Source organism: Mchenga conophoros, linkage group LG4, assembly GCF_057382185.1.
Source record: "Mchenga conophoros isolate Kocher_MC1m ecotype Shallow Benthic linkage group LG4, M_conophoros_male_GT1.1, whole genome shotgun sequence".
In the NCBI taxonomy this organism is placed as follows: Eukaryota; Metazoa; Chordata; class Actinopteri; order Cichliformes; family Cichlidae; genus Mchenga; species Mchenga conophoros.
Genome location: NC_140529.1, coordinates 34,469,235 through 34,484,573, shown reverse-complemented (window position 1 = coordinate 34,484,573; position 15,339 = coordinate 34,469,235). Strand labels below are relative to the sequence as shown.

The 15,339-nt window shown below is 40.9% G+C and overlaps 1 protein-coding gene across 1 annotated transcript in view; it reads right to left on the bottom strand.

Annotated features, from left to right (window-relative positions):
• shank1 (SH3 and multiple ankyrin repeat domains 1) overlaps positions 1 to 13,708 on the bottom strand; it is a 103,441-nt gene extending 89,733 nt beyond the window's left edge. The window contains exon 1 of the mRNA XM_085272031.1: positions 13,345 to 13,708. The gene's annotated coding sequence lies outside the window, so the exon portion shown is untranslated. The remainder of the gene's footprint in view (positions 1 to 13,344) is intronic.
• Between the last annotated feature and the right edge of the window lie 1,631 nt (positions 13,709 to 15,339).

Sequence of the window (15,339 nt, the reverse complement as noted above, 5' to 3'; positions counted from 1 at the left end):
GCACATTCAAGTTTTTTCCTGACTGAGTGGTGATGCATCAGGCATCAGCATCATCACGATTTCTTCTCGCACTAAGTTAATGTATTTCACAGCAAGATTTATAAGCAGGCCTGTATTTGCTTTTAGATTTGTTATTTTTGGTACTGAGTCACTTGGTAACTTAATGCTATCATTAAGCTGATGTATGTGAGTTAAAAGGGTGCAATGACATCACTCTGTACTAAACAAAAGGAAGCATTTATGTGATAAATGTTTTATTATTCATAATTCTTGGGTGCCACACCAGTTTGTTTCTTTTATGTTTGAATCCTCTGAAACACTTTTCTTGACCAAGTTTAAGAAAGGTGGATTCTCCTGATGTCTGTGTTGACACCAAGTTTCATTAGATTTAACTCTGCTCCTTGTTTGTTGCTGACAGGGAAAAAAAAGCCCTGATCTCCGACTAGGCTACATGTGGACAGAAAACGACCCATGATAATCCACCCCAGGATGTTCTGAAAGGAAAGGAAAAAACCCACCAAGGCATTTTGAGGAAGGATTTTACTTTGTGTCTCAAAGCAAATGACCACAATGAGTCTGTTAACTTGACTCCAATACAATACAAATCATCACTGATATCAGAATATATATTATAATATAATACAATAAGCAAAATTTGGGCTTTTGTTTTGTTACATTTGTTTCAGTTCTGTTATCCAGTGTGTGGTCCTGCCCCTTGCTGATACTCTACCTGAGGGGGGAATATCTTCTTTAGACTTCAGATGATCACTTACATGTTAGTGTGTCACTAAAATTAATAAAGAAAATGTATTTTTTGCTTTAGATATTTTAAACATTTTAGTTAAAGTATTTACTTTGGTAGCACAGTCTACTTTAAAATCAACTTTAAGAGCTAAAAGAGAGAGAAAAGTAGCTAAATTGTTTGATTAAACAATTTACAAAAAAATAAAACTAAAATCTTTTCCACCACTTTACCACTTCTCGTATTGTCTGGAGTTTGTGTGTCCAGCAGTACGTCCGCCTTCACTGACTTTATCTCATTGCAAATGGAGCTGATTTTGTTTTGGAGCTGCAGCATCAGCATCATTTTCTTCCATGGAGCTGAAGGGCTTTACTCTGCTTGATGGGGCTTCTTTATATCTGAAGTGGAGGCAAATGTCCCCAGAATGAGCTGAACTTCCCCTTCCGTTTAATATTGGATGCTTCCAAAAAGCGACATTCATAGAGCTCTTTTTCTTCTGATAGTTTTGTTCAGCTTTTGATAGATGCTGAGCAAATATGATCATTATCTTTACAGGATGACTGCTGAAAAACAGATGCTGACTTTGTTCCTTTGTGCAATAATGCTCCAGTTAAAATATTTTTGCAAAGCCAGAAAACCTCCGCTCCAGGTACACAGACTATTAAAAGACACCTGTTTTTGATGTCTCATGTGCACGATGAACTTACTTTATGTGGACACCCACCATCGCCTCTCTGCCCCAACGAATGTGCTATAAACTTGTGATGTGATCATTTAGTTCCAAAGGACACGAAAAAGCAAAAACTCTCAGCCTGAGCCCCCACAGCATGATTTAACTAACCAATGGGTGACGTGTTGGGGGGCTGTAGCCATCAGAATCAGGATATATTCCACTATCTAATGGCTAAGGATCAGGAGAGACACGGAAACACTGTGAATATCTCGATTCAAGGTGTTCACATAGTTATTTATTTGAACTGCAAATTTCTAGCATTGCATTACTGGTTACAAGAAAAGATAATTTGACTACTTTAATGAGCTACTTTGTTGTGCATTTCTTTTAAATTGTAGCATTTGCTGTCGTGATGCAAAAGATGTGAATACTTTTTCCACAGCTTTTCAAACAGCTCATCTGTGAGCATCTTTATCTAAACTCTCTCTAGCTTCTTTGGCTTGTATTTTCTAACAAAGCCCCTCTCCTCTTTTAAAAAACAACAGTTCCACATCCTTGCCCTTCACTTTGATGATTCACTGGAATTTGGTGACTTTTGATGTGGTCTTGTGTGCTTTTTGTTTTCTGGCTTGAAAGTGACAGACAGGTAACAAAAGCAGAATGACTTTGAGCCACAGATTCAATCTGAATTCATAAGCTCCAGCTAAAGAGGAAGGAAACCATCACATATCAGCTGCTGTATAGACTGCATCCCCTTTGCCCCTTTCCATATGCCCTCTCTTGTCTACTTTCACTTTCCTCCTATAGCTTGCACTAACAGCTATCTAATCGTCAGTGACACGTCTTTTTGCCCACTCGCCTCCTCTGATGAAACACCTTAAGTGCAGAGATCACAGGAGAATATTTGTTGAATATGTCCAAGTATGTCCCCTCTGTCAGCTAAGCTGTGTGATGTCCAGGCGAGCTGCCACAGTGTACTGTATCCCATATATCACCTCCCATTCACGCTGCCACAGCCCCCTGCCACTGTTACTATAAATACAACCAGCTGTGTTTCCATTATTAATGCAACAAGACGCCCAAGCCTTCCCCGGCCTGCACAACGCCGATTCATCATCTCTCATAAACTTTAAAACACCCACTGCTGCCTACTGCTGGTGCAAACGAACACACAGCGAGCAGGTGCATGGTGCACGCACACACACCAACTCACACTTCTCTCCATGACAAGTTCACTGTTGAAGGAGGAGGCAGGCAGAGAGAGAAAATCAGGATGAAAACCAAAAATAACACATTGCATCTTGATGACAGACCGGTTGCAATTGGACTGTAATGAGATATGGAAGCAGAGGGCTGCCGCTCAGCGGAGGTGAATTGAATTAGACTCTATTCTTTCTTGCAGTAACAAATTGAGATACGGTAATGTAGTTTAAAGGAGGTTACATAGGCAGAAGAAATTAAGCTTTGTTTTTCAAATGCCATAGTTGATCACTACAGTCAAACAAGAAAAGCCAAGCTATAGCTAGCTGAAGGTTTCACGAGGTCTGTCCCAAAGAATGTCTAAATAACGAGCATGTTCACCTATCACTACCCAGCACGGGTCAGATAGCGACATTACCTGTTTATAGGGGCCAATGAGACGATAGCTTAGAACAAATAGGGCCCGGTGACACTCAAGGGGTTTTTTTGTACTTTGCTTCATGTCTTTGGGGTCAAGATAAAAGATTAATTTTGGACTTTTTAACAACAATCACATCTGTTGCCGCAGTCATAAAAGATGTGAAATAGTCACAAAAAAATAAATGAAACTGTTTGTAATCCTGGACAAAAATGGTCATGATTTTTTCAGCCAGTTAGCATAATTGTGGGCATCACCATGGCAACCAAGAAAACAGATCTTTAAAAGAAGTATTTGGCTTTTTTAACCAAACCATTATCTGTTTGTAAACCTAACACAGCAATTTTAACGTCTAAATCTAAGCCGAACCTTAAGATATACCTTAACCCCAGAGTAAAAGTTTTAATGCTTAGTCTTAATCAACTGACACAATTCTACTTAATAAATTTGAAAAAATATTGAATTGAGTAAGAAAAAAATGTTGTGTCTGATTTGAACTTGGGTATCTGGAAGGAGCAAAGAAATGATTCTCACCTACTCCTCTAAACATGAACTTTTTTATAAGTTAAAGGTCAAAAATATCATTTCAAGGTTTGTAGCTTGCGGACCCCAATGCAGACTTCTGAAAAAGGATTCATATTAATAATAGTAATGGAAAAGACTGCTAATTTAGTAACAACTAATTAAAATTTAACAGCGCAAGCACACATGAGAAAGAACATTGTATGACTCAAGAAAGAACTAAGACAAACCGAAGCTTTAAATTAGACGCAGGGCTATCAGGGAGACTGGAAACACCAGGGTAAGGAGACATAGCTGAAACTAATCAAGTCAATAACAAAGGAGGTAAAAGTAAAAGCAAGGCACAAGCTAAAGATGGTTAACAAAGTAAAATAGAAAGTAACTTCAAAGGGAACCTGATAACTTGACAACAAGGTCCAAGATGACACCTCAGAAACTGATTAAACTAAAAGGGATAGTATTCTCAATACTAAAGAAAACCAGATAACAGAAGTAGCAAGAACTAAAAGCTAATCGGAGCGTAGAGATTAAACAGAAAATAGCTGCAATAAGCACAAGCATAGAAAGAACCCTTACTGTAATTATAGAAATAAAGAAAATCTCAAAAGTTGAACTAAGAAGTCCGAACAGAAAACTTATAATAATTCAACAAAACCCACAGAGCACAGCATTTCATGTATAAATGGCAGTACGCATGTGAGATCACACAGATTTAAAAAATGACATTAAAAATAATGAAACGTTTGTGTTCAGAAACACAAATCAGTAGATCAAAGGTTGTGGGCATTTCACATGCACTGTAAGATTGAATTGGTCTTAGTTATCATTTGGAAACAAGCACCATCAGGTTGGTACTCTGTATATAAATAGTTAACAGACTGGTGTTTAAATAGCTTGAACAGTCAAAGCACATTCACTGTACATGAGCTGGAAAAAATCAGCCTGTAAGCAAAATAATAGGATACTAATTTAGTTTTTTCTTCAGACTTACAATTAACAACACATTTGCTAACATGAAATCTGGGCTTTTGTCTTCATGACAAGTTCAGTGATGAAGTAGCAAGCATACATAGAGGGAGAACCATCATTAAAACCAAAAATAACACATTGCATCTTGATGACAGCTCAGTTATAGTTTGACTTTAATAAGATATGGAAGCAGAGGGCCTCCGCTCAGTGGAGGTGAATTAAATTGGGCTTTATTCTTTGTTCCTCAGATTCAGTAACAAATTGAGATACAGTAAGAGGCAGAAGAGATTAAGCGTTTTTTTAATGTCATGGTTAATCACCCCAGTAGAAAATGCAGAGTCAAAAGCTAAACTATGGACAGCTGCGGGTGCTACCACAACAGAGACATGCTGGAACTGAACCAAAGCACCTTTCAATCACAAGGAGCAAACCTGACACCAGCTGAAGCTTGCACAAAGCATCAAGTGACACACAATGACAGCAATGTCAGTGGACATCTCAGCAACACCACAGAGGTCCTGGACTGAGCTGACAAGTTATGCTGCATTTATTCCAGCATAAGGACACTAACGACTGTCTAAAACATCATGAAACAATCCAAAATCTGCCAAACAAGACCACCTGTTGTTCAAAAATGGCTTGACGTCAACATATGCCAGCATTTGCCTGCTTCCGCTTACACATTTTACTCTGTGGTTAAAGCAGGCCTCTCACAGAGAGGAGAACATGAAGTACTCATTGTGGCTGGAAACACTTCTGAATGCTGCTCACGAGCCTATGAATCTGCAGGGAGACTAAAATTGGGATTTCCAGCAAAAACACAGACGTGTTTTTGTGTTTGAACTCATCTGAGATCAAAGAAAGAATCAAAATAGATTTTTTTCTGGAGATTTTTTATTATCCTTAACATTTTTCGGTTGTTAAAACACATGTAAAATATAAATGACTGTTTGGAAAAGTCAAATCAATCATTACTATGAAAAAAAATCCCATCCACTGGCATTTCAAGTGGAGCTACTATGCTTCTCCTTCTTCTCTGTCATCCATATGTAAAGTTCTGACAGTGAAGTTTTATATTAAAGATGTTTGAAGTTTAAACTACAAATTACAACTACTCCATATGAGCCAAAAGTTCAGTCATCAGACTGCTCTAAATGATTTATTTAAGCCCTTTTTTTCTACTCTTGGTTCCGAATGATGTCAGTGAGAAAGGATATCCCTAATATGGTTGTTATTTACAAGCGACAGCCAATCAGAAGTAAGCTGTCCTAAAAGGAAGAAGAACAGAACTAAAACAGCTTGTTTCAGACAATATTAAAAGTCTGTATCAAAGCTCAGAATCAGGTAAGTTAGCATTTTTTTTCAACTGTTAATCAAGCAAAGCTACTCAAAGTCTAAGAAATAAAAATATGGAGGTGGATATGGGCATTAATTTTCTGTATTGTTGTAGCTGCCAATCCCTGAGCTCGTATTTACTGCCTAAAAGCTGATACAAACAGTGCCTTCAAGTAGGAGGCTCATCTGCTGTCTTTCCCACAGGATCTAAATGCAGCATTACACCCTCCGGCTGATGCTTACACCGCTGCCTTCAGCTTTGTGCACAAATACACAAACACACAAATTACACCCCACCCTACACTCTGATCATCATCCTGGGCCAGCATTGCTCCACTGCCGCCATGCATTCACTGCTGCTGCTGCTAAATATAGCAACCCCACTTTGATGATGCAGTGGTTACTGTTGGGAGAGCTCAAAAAGCTTCCCCCCCACCCCCCCACCCCACCCCAGCCCATGCTTCTCAGTGGTGCAATTAGCTGTAATAAACTGAGAGTGAATTGATGATGCATGGAGGAGTCTGGTCAAAGCCCTCCACCCTCAAACTCCCAAAGAACCTCCCCTCTAATTACCACCAGCTGAGACAAGGTAGGAGAACGTGACAGAGTGAGAAAGAAACATAATATGCAAGACAAATGATAAGCACTTAAGAAAGTGATAACACACCCATCAGCTTTAACTGGACTGTTTTTAGTGCTCCGGCTTCTATGCACAGCTGGCAGTGTGGAGAAATATTCTAACAACCTTCGTACTGAATGACTTAAATAGTTCTGGTGATCAGTGCCGTTAGATCAAAAATTTCATTTGCCATATGGTTTGGTATAAGATTTAGCACAGCAAAAACTACACAGTGACATTCTCATCAGACTCAACGGTGCTTTGAATAATAAAGTTGAAACCTCCAAAGCTGAAAAATGACTCGAGCAATAGATGTCAAAAACTGCAATTCCTCAACCTGCCACTTGGGGCTTGCTCCAGCGAGCCAATCCCCATTGACATTTATGTTAAAATGACCAACTTTTGTAATGGTGATTTTTTTCAAATAATAACACTTTTAATTGTATTAAAGGTGAAATATTGAATAATTAGAGGCATGGCCACTTCTAGTGGCAGACGTGTGCCAACTAGGCCGCTACCTTTGTTCCAGGCATCACACGAGCTCATTAGAGGCCACTAACGTTTGTGCTGGTGTAACCTTTTATAACGTTTCTAATGGGACTGTTTAATAAGCGCATGATCAGTTGTACTGGAGCTCATATAAGTTTGATATTTCATTTACCTGGTTGTGTATCGTTTTAACCAAGCTGATAAGTTAGCACTAAACTGTCTCGTTCAAATGTTCACTTTTGGTTTCAAAACCATCCAAGATGACAATGGTCAGTGGCTAGTGGGTGACATCCATTCATCTTTAATGATTCAAATGACCTAATTGTGTCTTTGAACATGCCAAACTGTCATGGCAAACATTGCTCTACCTGCAGAATCCAGCTCATACCTTTAGCTGTAGGACATGGGTGCAGAATTATATTAATCAAATAATAATAATATATCTCGATATGAAATGAGGTTATTTCATATTTGAAAAAATATTAATAATGTCACTGAAATTGAAACATTTTGAATAAAAAAATATTAACTAACAAGCTCCTCAAGCCCAAAAGCAGTTATTACAAGAGTTCCCAAATGTAATCGGTTACACAGCTCCACAAAAAAGAGCCAAATGAACAACCTTGTGTCCTAAGGATATGAGATACTTTGGAGAATTTTGAAATGCATTAGGTGTCCTTGTCACCGGGCCAGACTGAGATTCAAAAAGCTCCCGTGAAAATTGGCTTTCTCACTCACTCTATCAAAACTGAAATTTAAAGAGTAAACAGTGATGTTACTGAATCTGTTCTCTCTGCCACATGAAAGGCGACAGTCATGACGCACGGCGAGGCTGCACCCATCTTAGTCATAGTTGTACTAGCCGGCCTCTTCATTGAAAGCGGTGCCACGTGTGGCAGCCTTCGAAACATGCCAGGAAGGAAGTCCTTTTGCAGGTGAAAATTGAAAAAGAAAAAACAGGTTCACTTTGTCGCAGATATAAGTCTAGTTCTTCAAACTTCACTGCAATTTTCATCCGGGAGCTATAGCTGGTTTGTGCCGTCGGGCCACATGTGTGATGCTCCTAACTTTATAAGATAACACTCGAGCTACAATAATAATGGATTGCATTTATATAGCGCTTTTCGGGACCCCTCAAAGCGCTTTACAATGCCACTATTCATTCACTCTCACATTCATACACTGGTGGAGGCAGCTACAGTTGTAGCCACAGCTGCCCTGGGGCAGACTGACAGAAGCGAGGCTGCCATATCACGCCATCGGCCCCTCTGGCCATCACCAGTAGGCGGCAGGTGAAGTGTCATGCACAAGGACACAACAACCGAGACTGTCCGAGCCAGGGCTCGAACCGGCAACCTTCCGATTACAAGACAAACACCCACGAATGCCCCAATAAGCTAAAACTGTTGCCTAGACACAGCTTACATTTTTCTGTCTATAAATGCTGAGACCCACCTAAGCCATTATTAACCCATCACGTTACCATGCCAATGTCTTCCAGGTTCTATAGTTAGCAGAAAGATGGTAGCCATAGATTTCTGTTCACTTTACATTTTGAATATTAACCAAAGCCTCTAAAGCGACACTCACTGCTGACCATGTTCCACCTTCCAATCAAGTGGGAGGTGTTTCATGACAGACAAGCATCAGTTTTTTGCATCACGTCATGTGGAGAAAAATGGACTGTAAGTAATGATAGCACCTCTGTCTCCCAAACACCCTGACAGCCTATTAACACTAGACAGAACCATCACTCTGGTATGATGAAACAGGCGCAGACAGTAAAATGATTAATGGAAAAAGAGACAGAGCGAGTCACCAAGAGATAGGTGGATAGAGGTAAACGACACAGGAAAAGGAAAAAGGAGAGACAAGAGAGGGCAACGCTGAAGTAGGACAGAGCGCAGGGGAGGCCTGTCTGTCCCAGATCAGTCGTTTACATGAGATGGAGAAGGAATGAGTGAGACTGGAGGAAAAACAGAGAGAAAAGAGTGAGAGAGTAAACGACATGGCTAAATCTGGAGTTATGAAATACATCTCGCTCTGAGCAGTGTGGCAAATATTGAAAAGAAAGTCGTGCTGTACTCCCTGCGCTCGGGCAAATAAACCAGGAGAGACTGAAAATAAGAGACACAATCCCTTAGAGGAAACAAAGGCTTTGACAAGATGTCGCCACAACAACAACTGAACACAGGGATAATCAGTCCAAAAGTCACAACATTCATCCTCCTTCTTTCCTTCCCACGCCCCTGTGGATGAAGATTCAGTGCAAACATGGATTGAAATAATCCAATTAATTCCAATTAATCTAGATTTATCTCCGTCAAGGCCTGTTTTGCGGCCATGAGTCAGGTAAGCTCTGCCTTAGTGTACTGATAAATCCTCTTTTTGCCAAGCTTTGTTAAACTGAATGAGTGGCGAGAAGAGATTTTGGTCTCTTGATCCCCAAAGAGGGCTCTGCATGGGTGGAAATGTCAACTGTGCGCTGTGTATACAGTGGAACTAAAGTGCGCCGTTTCACAACACTTTACCAACCAAGAAGGAATTTGTGGTATTTTCCTGCTAACATGAGCTGAATGGCAATTCAGCTGTGAAGGGCATCCGATTGTGCCTGTTTGTTGGACCTTGCTCGCTTTGTGCCAAACAAGATCTGAAGTACAAACGACATGACAGTCAGTTAATCAACACTCCACAGAGGCGTCGGCCTGTTGAACCACATCGATTAAACTCGGCACCCAGGGAGCCAAAGTAACAGATTTAGATTCGGCCGATCTGGGCCGCATCTCCAAACTTCACTCCCTCAGACTCCTCTTTCTGTGTCACTCAGTGGATTCTGTACCAATATAACCAAACTGAGGACTAGTTAAACAAACTGGTTTCACTCCCTGATGACGAGGCAGAAACAAGAGATAATGGTGTGAACTAGTTCTTACTTTCTACAATCTCAGAAATAAGGGTAGATTTATACAGCACAAGCACCTAAAGGTAGAAACGTATACATATTATGGCCTGATCCCAACTAATTAAATGTGAGACATAGAAGGACAATGTGGAACACTAATAATGCTGAGAGTTAGCCTGACATGTTGATAGATGACTTAACAAATGATAAAGAGATCATGTGAAGCTACAGTTTCTTTTATGCTATGGCCTTTTTTGCACCTGTGTATTTGCTTGTGCTTTTCTTTCAGGTCATCTTGAAAGATGGATTGTCATCTTTGGATTTCAGTAGGAATCACATTTTTGAGCCTCGTTTTTCTTGTGAGGTGAAATATATATATATGGACACATGTTCACACACATATATATATGTAAAGCCAAAATCAAAATATGGGATACTGTGCCAGTATGTGGGACAGGGGAATAAGGGATATAAATGATGTGCACTGCCACATAAAGTGGGACACTTGTGTCCATAATACCTATGGGGGTCATGCAGGTTCTCAAGCAATAAAAAGCACGTTTGCAATTCTCTTAAGGTGTAACATCAGAAAATCAGCTGTGTCCACCAACAGGGAATTAAAATATTAATTTCACTTGTAAATTTTAAGGATTTACTGTTTAGCTGGTTAGCACTGTAACCTCACAGCAAGATGGTTCAGGGTGTGAATACAGGCTGGGGCTTTTCAATGTGGCATTTGCATCCGTGCTCTCTGAGTACTCCAGTTTCCTCCCACAGTTCAGAAAAATGAAAGGTGTTAGGTTAATCAGTGATTTTAAATTGGACACAGGCGTGAATGTGAGTGCGAATGGCTGTCTGGCTCTATGTGTTAACCATCTGATAGACTGGCAACCTGCCCACAGTGTGCATTCACCCATATATGAACAGGTTGGAGGCTGCAGCCTCGTGCAACCCAGAACTGGATTGGGGAAGAAGACAGACGGACAGATGGATGAATGGATGGACGGACAGACGGACAGACGGACGGACGGGCGGAAGGATGGATGATGGATGGACAGATGGATGGATGGACAGACGGACAGATGGATGGATGGATGGATGGATGGATGGATGGATGGATGGATGGACAGACGGACAGGTGGATGGATGGATGGATCTTTAAACCTTGATCTGATTTCTATATCAGGAAGGTGCACATGTTCATGGATAAAGCTTTCGTCAATGGGACTAAAGGAGTTCTACACAAATGTCAGTTAATTTCCAAGTGTTTGAATGAATAAAACACTCAGTTTTATGGTACTCAGTTTTACACCTTCATTTTTAAAAGTCTGTTATCTTTGTGGAAAAAAGCTGTCACCAGAGGTTCAAAATTCACGTCTGTAAGATGCAAACTTAAAGCACCGTGGCAGAATCTGGGATACTGCCCCATTGTACTCCTAAAGGTGCAACAAGGTACTGTATTTTATTTTTAGTGCATAAGAAACCTTTAATGGATAAATAAGACCTAGCTTGTCATATTACAGAGTACTTTAAACTTCAATTGTGAATTTTAACAGTGAATTTTCATCCTTGTATAACTTAAATGGCTACTATTGCATGCTACTGCTGTGGGCAAATAAAAAAGCGAGTGAAATCTTTATAGAGATCTTTATACTTGAAAAATCATTTTCAAGTATCAAGTATTTTTGTGATTTCCTGGCTTTTATAGAAGACTGACCTTCCAAGTTAGTCCTGTAAATGTGATATCTGTAATAACAGATCATCAGACACGGTGAAGAGTTACAGATGCTCATGAAACAAGAGCCTAATGCAGATAGACCATTATAATCACAGCCCTCTCTATGCAGAGACTCCATCGCCTATAAATCTCCCACAGAAAGTGTGGATTCGCCAATTAAATCGGAAACTTATGGCTTTGAATTGTGCCTGTGCAGACTGAAACGTATTACTTTTATATGAGCAAGTGAAGCGTCACTGACACTGATCTATGGAGAGCTGGTAGCGTGCGTTAGTGTGCAATGACTGCTTGACATCAGCATGTGATGAGTGCGTTTGAACTTAGAGCACCACTCAAAAGCAGAGACTGAGTTGTGTATCTGTTCACCAACACTTAACTCAATCCTCACTACAGAAAAGCCCTTCACTGTTATACATCAAGCCAGTCGATACGCTCCTCTAAAACCACAATTAATGCACTGATGGAAATTGATGGAAAGTGATAATTTCCATTGTCTTGTGGACAAACCACATGCACTAAATAAATTGCACGTGTGACTTTTCATTATCGAGAACTCTTTTGTGTCTTTTCTTATGCAGCTAAAGTTTTGCTTCATTATGTTGAAATCCACCCCGCTGATCTGCACAACACAGAAACAGTTTGCGTGTAACTATGTATACCATGTAGACAGCCGTCACCTTTCTGTGCCGCCGTGTTCAGTAGAGACAAAGGCGTCTATAGATAGACTGAACTCAGTTGGCGAGATAATGACAGGACCAAACCAAACACATGTTCCCTGCTGGCAAGGTGACCCTTTTCTTGTAGAAGCAGTCGCTCAAGTGTGAGGAGAGCAGTTTGACATTAATTTCTGCTGCTGTTTAATTCATGGCAAACCCACTGTGTCCACTCCATCGGTCCACACATTTCTAACGCAAACGCGCATCTGTGTCCACGCTCATCCATGCGTACCGTGCACTACTGCCAGTGTGTCGGGTTATCCAGAGTGGCTTTCTTGGTGATTTTTATGCACTGTTTAGCTTTTTAAATGTGAACACTGAGCAGTGAACTCCTTTGAGCAGCAGATTATCACCAATCGTTGGCATGCATGCAAATCTATGTGGGTGGGATTATCAGTTTGACACAATGATAAATCGAAAAGCTGGCGTATCTCATATTTTTGCCTTTTTTGGAGTAGCTGCACATACATTTACTCATTCCCCAGCTTGTCTTTTCTTATTCTTCCCTCCTCAACAAATGTTTGCTCCTCCAGTTCTGCTTTCTTCTTCTTTTTTTTTTGTTCGTCCCCACACTTTTTGCCCTCTTTTCTTTTCTCTCTCTATAAAGCTGTGAAACACTAAACTGGCTATAGCGCTGGCATGAGGAGTAATCCACTGTCAAATACTGCTCTGTTTGCCTTCCCCTGTGTCTGTGCATCCCTCAGCAGATCCTCTAGTTTTCCTGCAACTGCTGCATATTTTCCTTTAAAAGCTGGGACTCTGCATGCACAGACTGCCATGTGGCACAGGAATTAATGTTTCACATCAGTGCAGTAAACTTGAACATGCAAACCTCCTCCCTGCCTCCCACCTCCTGCTACACACACACACACACACACACACACCCTACAGACTCCACCACCATCTCTCCTCAAAAATAAAATCATACTCTCTCTTTTGCTTTGGCATGCACCCTACTCCATTTCCATGCATGTCAAGAAAAAAAAAAGGAAAAGCAGAAAAAGCCAGAAAACATTCTTACTGTCTTCTACAATCCCTGATGAATTACAGAAATCCCTCCTCTGGAAAAAAGGGGACAGAAGTAGAAAAGAGAGGAAGGAGGGGTAGGGGGAGCCCAGCGGTTGCCAGTTGCAGAGGAATAAGGAGTGAGTAGGGGTGAGCAGGAGGATGTAGTGAAAAGGAAAGAAAAAAAAGAAAAGACAATCACTGCTGCAACAATAAAGACCCTCCTCCTCCTCCACAACCGCCACCAGAACAAGAAATTACAAGGTGTCCAGCGTGCCGCTGTACGCGGACGTATGGAGCATTATCCTCGGCTCCCAGCTCGTCCTCCAGCAGCGGCAGCAGCTCTGTAGTAACACTTCTCTCTCTTTGGTCCGGCAATCTCCCCATGCCTCGCTCACTATCCTCCCCTCCTCCCTCCCTCCTCTCAGCTTGTTCACAGTGCCCCCCGCTCCCTCTCGCTCCTCTCTCTCCTTCTACTGGTTGGCTGGCTGCTCTCCCTCGCCCCCCTCCCTCCCTTACCTCTCCGTCTCTCTGTCTCTCTCCATCCCTCCTTCTCTCTCTCCTCCATCATTACCCGGATACAAGGCATACCCCTCCCTCCTTACATCGGTCTCTCCTCTTTCTCTCTCTCCCTCTCTCTGTCTTTGATGTTTTGGAGTTAGACTCTTAGCTGTGAAAAGAATCTGCTTCTCTTCTCTCTCTCTCTCTCTCTCCGTCTCTCTGAAAGCACCACAGAACAGAGAAAGAAGTGGGATCCACCCAACAGTGCAGAGATACATACACCAAACACTCATGCACACAGATGCAGAAAGGATTATCTAAAAATCACCGTGCAATATCAGCAACAAAACCACACACATCAATTAGAGCCACAATTTTCATTTATTTCCTTCCATAATCTGATAGTTTATCCAAATCAAAGACGCAGAACAGTGCACTGTGCAGCAGTTATCTCACACACAGACATATGAATAAAGAATGAAAGAGATGTCTAAAACAGGACGAGGGAAGCCACTGCTGCAATGCTTATTACCATACATAGAGAGGGGGTGAAGAGGACCGTGGGTGGAGAAGGCGCTTTCTACTGATGAGCTGAATTGAATAGCAAGTAGAAACCAGTTCCATTATGCCAATTGGATTTCAATAGATGGGTACTGGGGTAGCACTGGGATCTCCTACTCCTCCTCTCCAGTGTGATCAGCGTAAACTCTGGCCTGCTGGCTTGTCTGGTACTTGTTTAATCAGGTTCACTTGTACCTCCCAGAACCAGAGAATTACCAAGAAAACATGTTTGTTTTCTGTTGATTTTGGTGTGCGGGACTCTGAAATATGAAATATGAAGTGAAATATGTGAAATATTAACTAAGTACACCGAATTCAAAGTGCAGGGTGGAAAAAACCTTTTTGGCATCTGGTCTTGGTGTGGATTTGTATTGCCTTTTTGATTTAATGTTGCCTGATTTGCTGTATATTTGACATTTTATTGTATTTTACGATACGGGTTTGATTTTCCTGAAATAGTTGATTCTGCACATCCTTTAAGTCAGATATAGCAGTAGCATGTTTCCATCCATTTTTTACTTATCCATTCAGGGTTTGGGCGACTGGAGCCTATTCTAGTATGAGAGGCAGGGTACTCTCAAAGACTTTACAGTTACTTTTTTATTTATCTTTATTTACTTTACTATAACTAATTTTACAATTAGCTTTTATTCTATTTTATTCATGTCAGTAGTTACACCTTTAAGTAATGGATTAGACCTCCGTTTGCCTGCTTAAAGATGCTCTGTTGGACTGAGATCTGATGATCACCCCTCTGGTGCTCACTGTAATGCTCAAGAAAACAGTTTGAGATGATCTGAGCTCTGTGCACATTATCTGGCTCGAAGTAGCCATCAGAAGATGGGTACACTGTGGTCATAAAGGGATGGACATAGTCAGCGACAATACTTGAGTAGATAAATCAATGGTATGGGGCCCAAAGTGTGTCAAGGAAATATCCTGAACATCA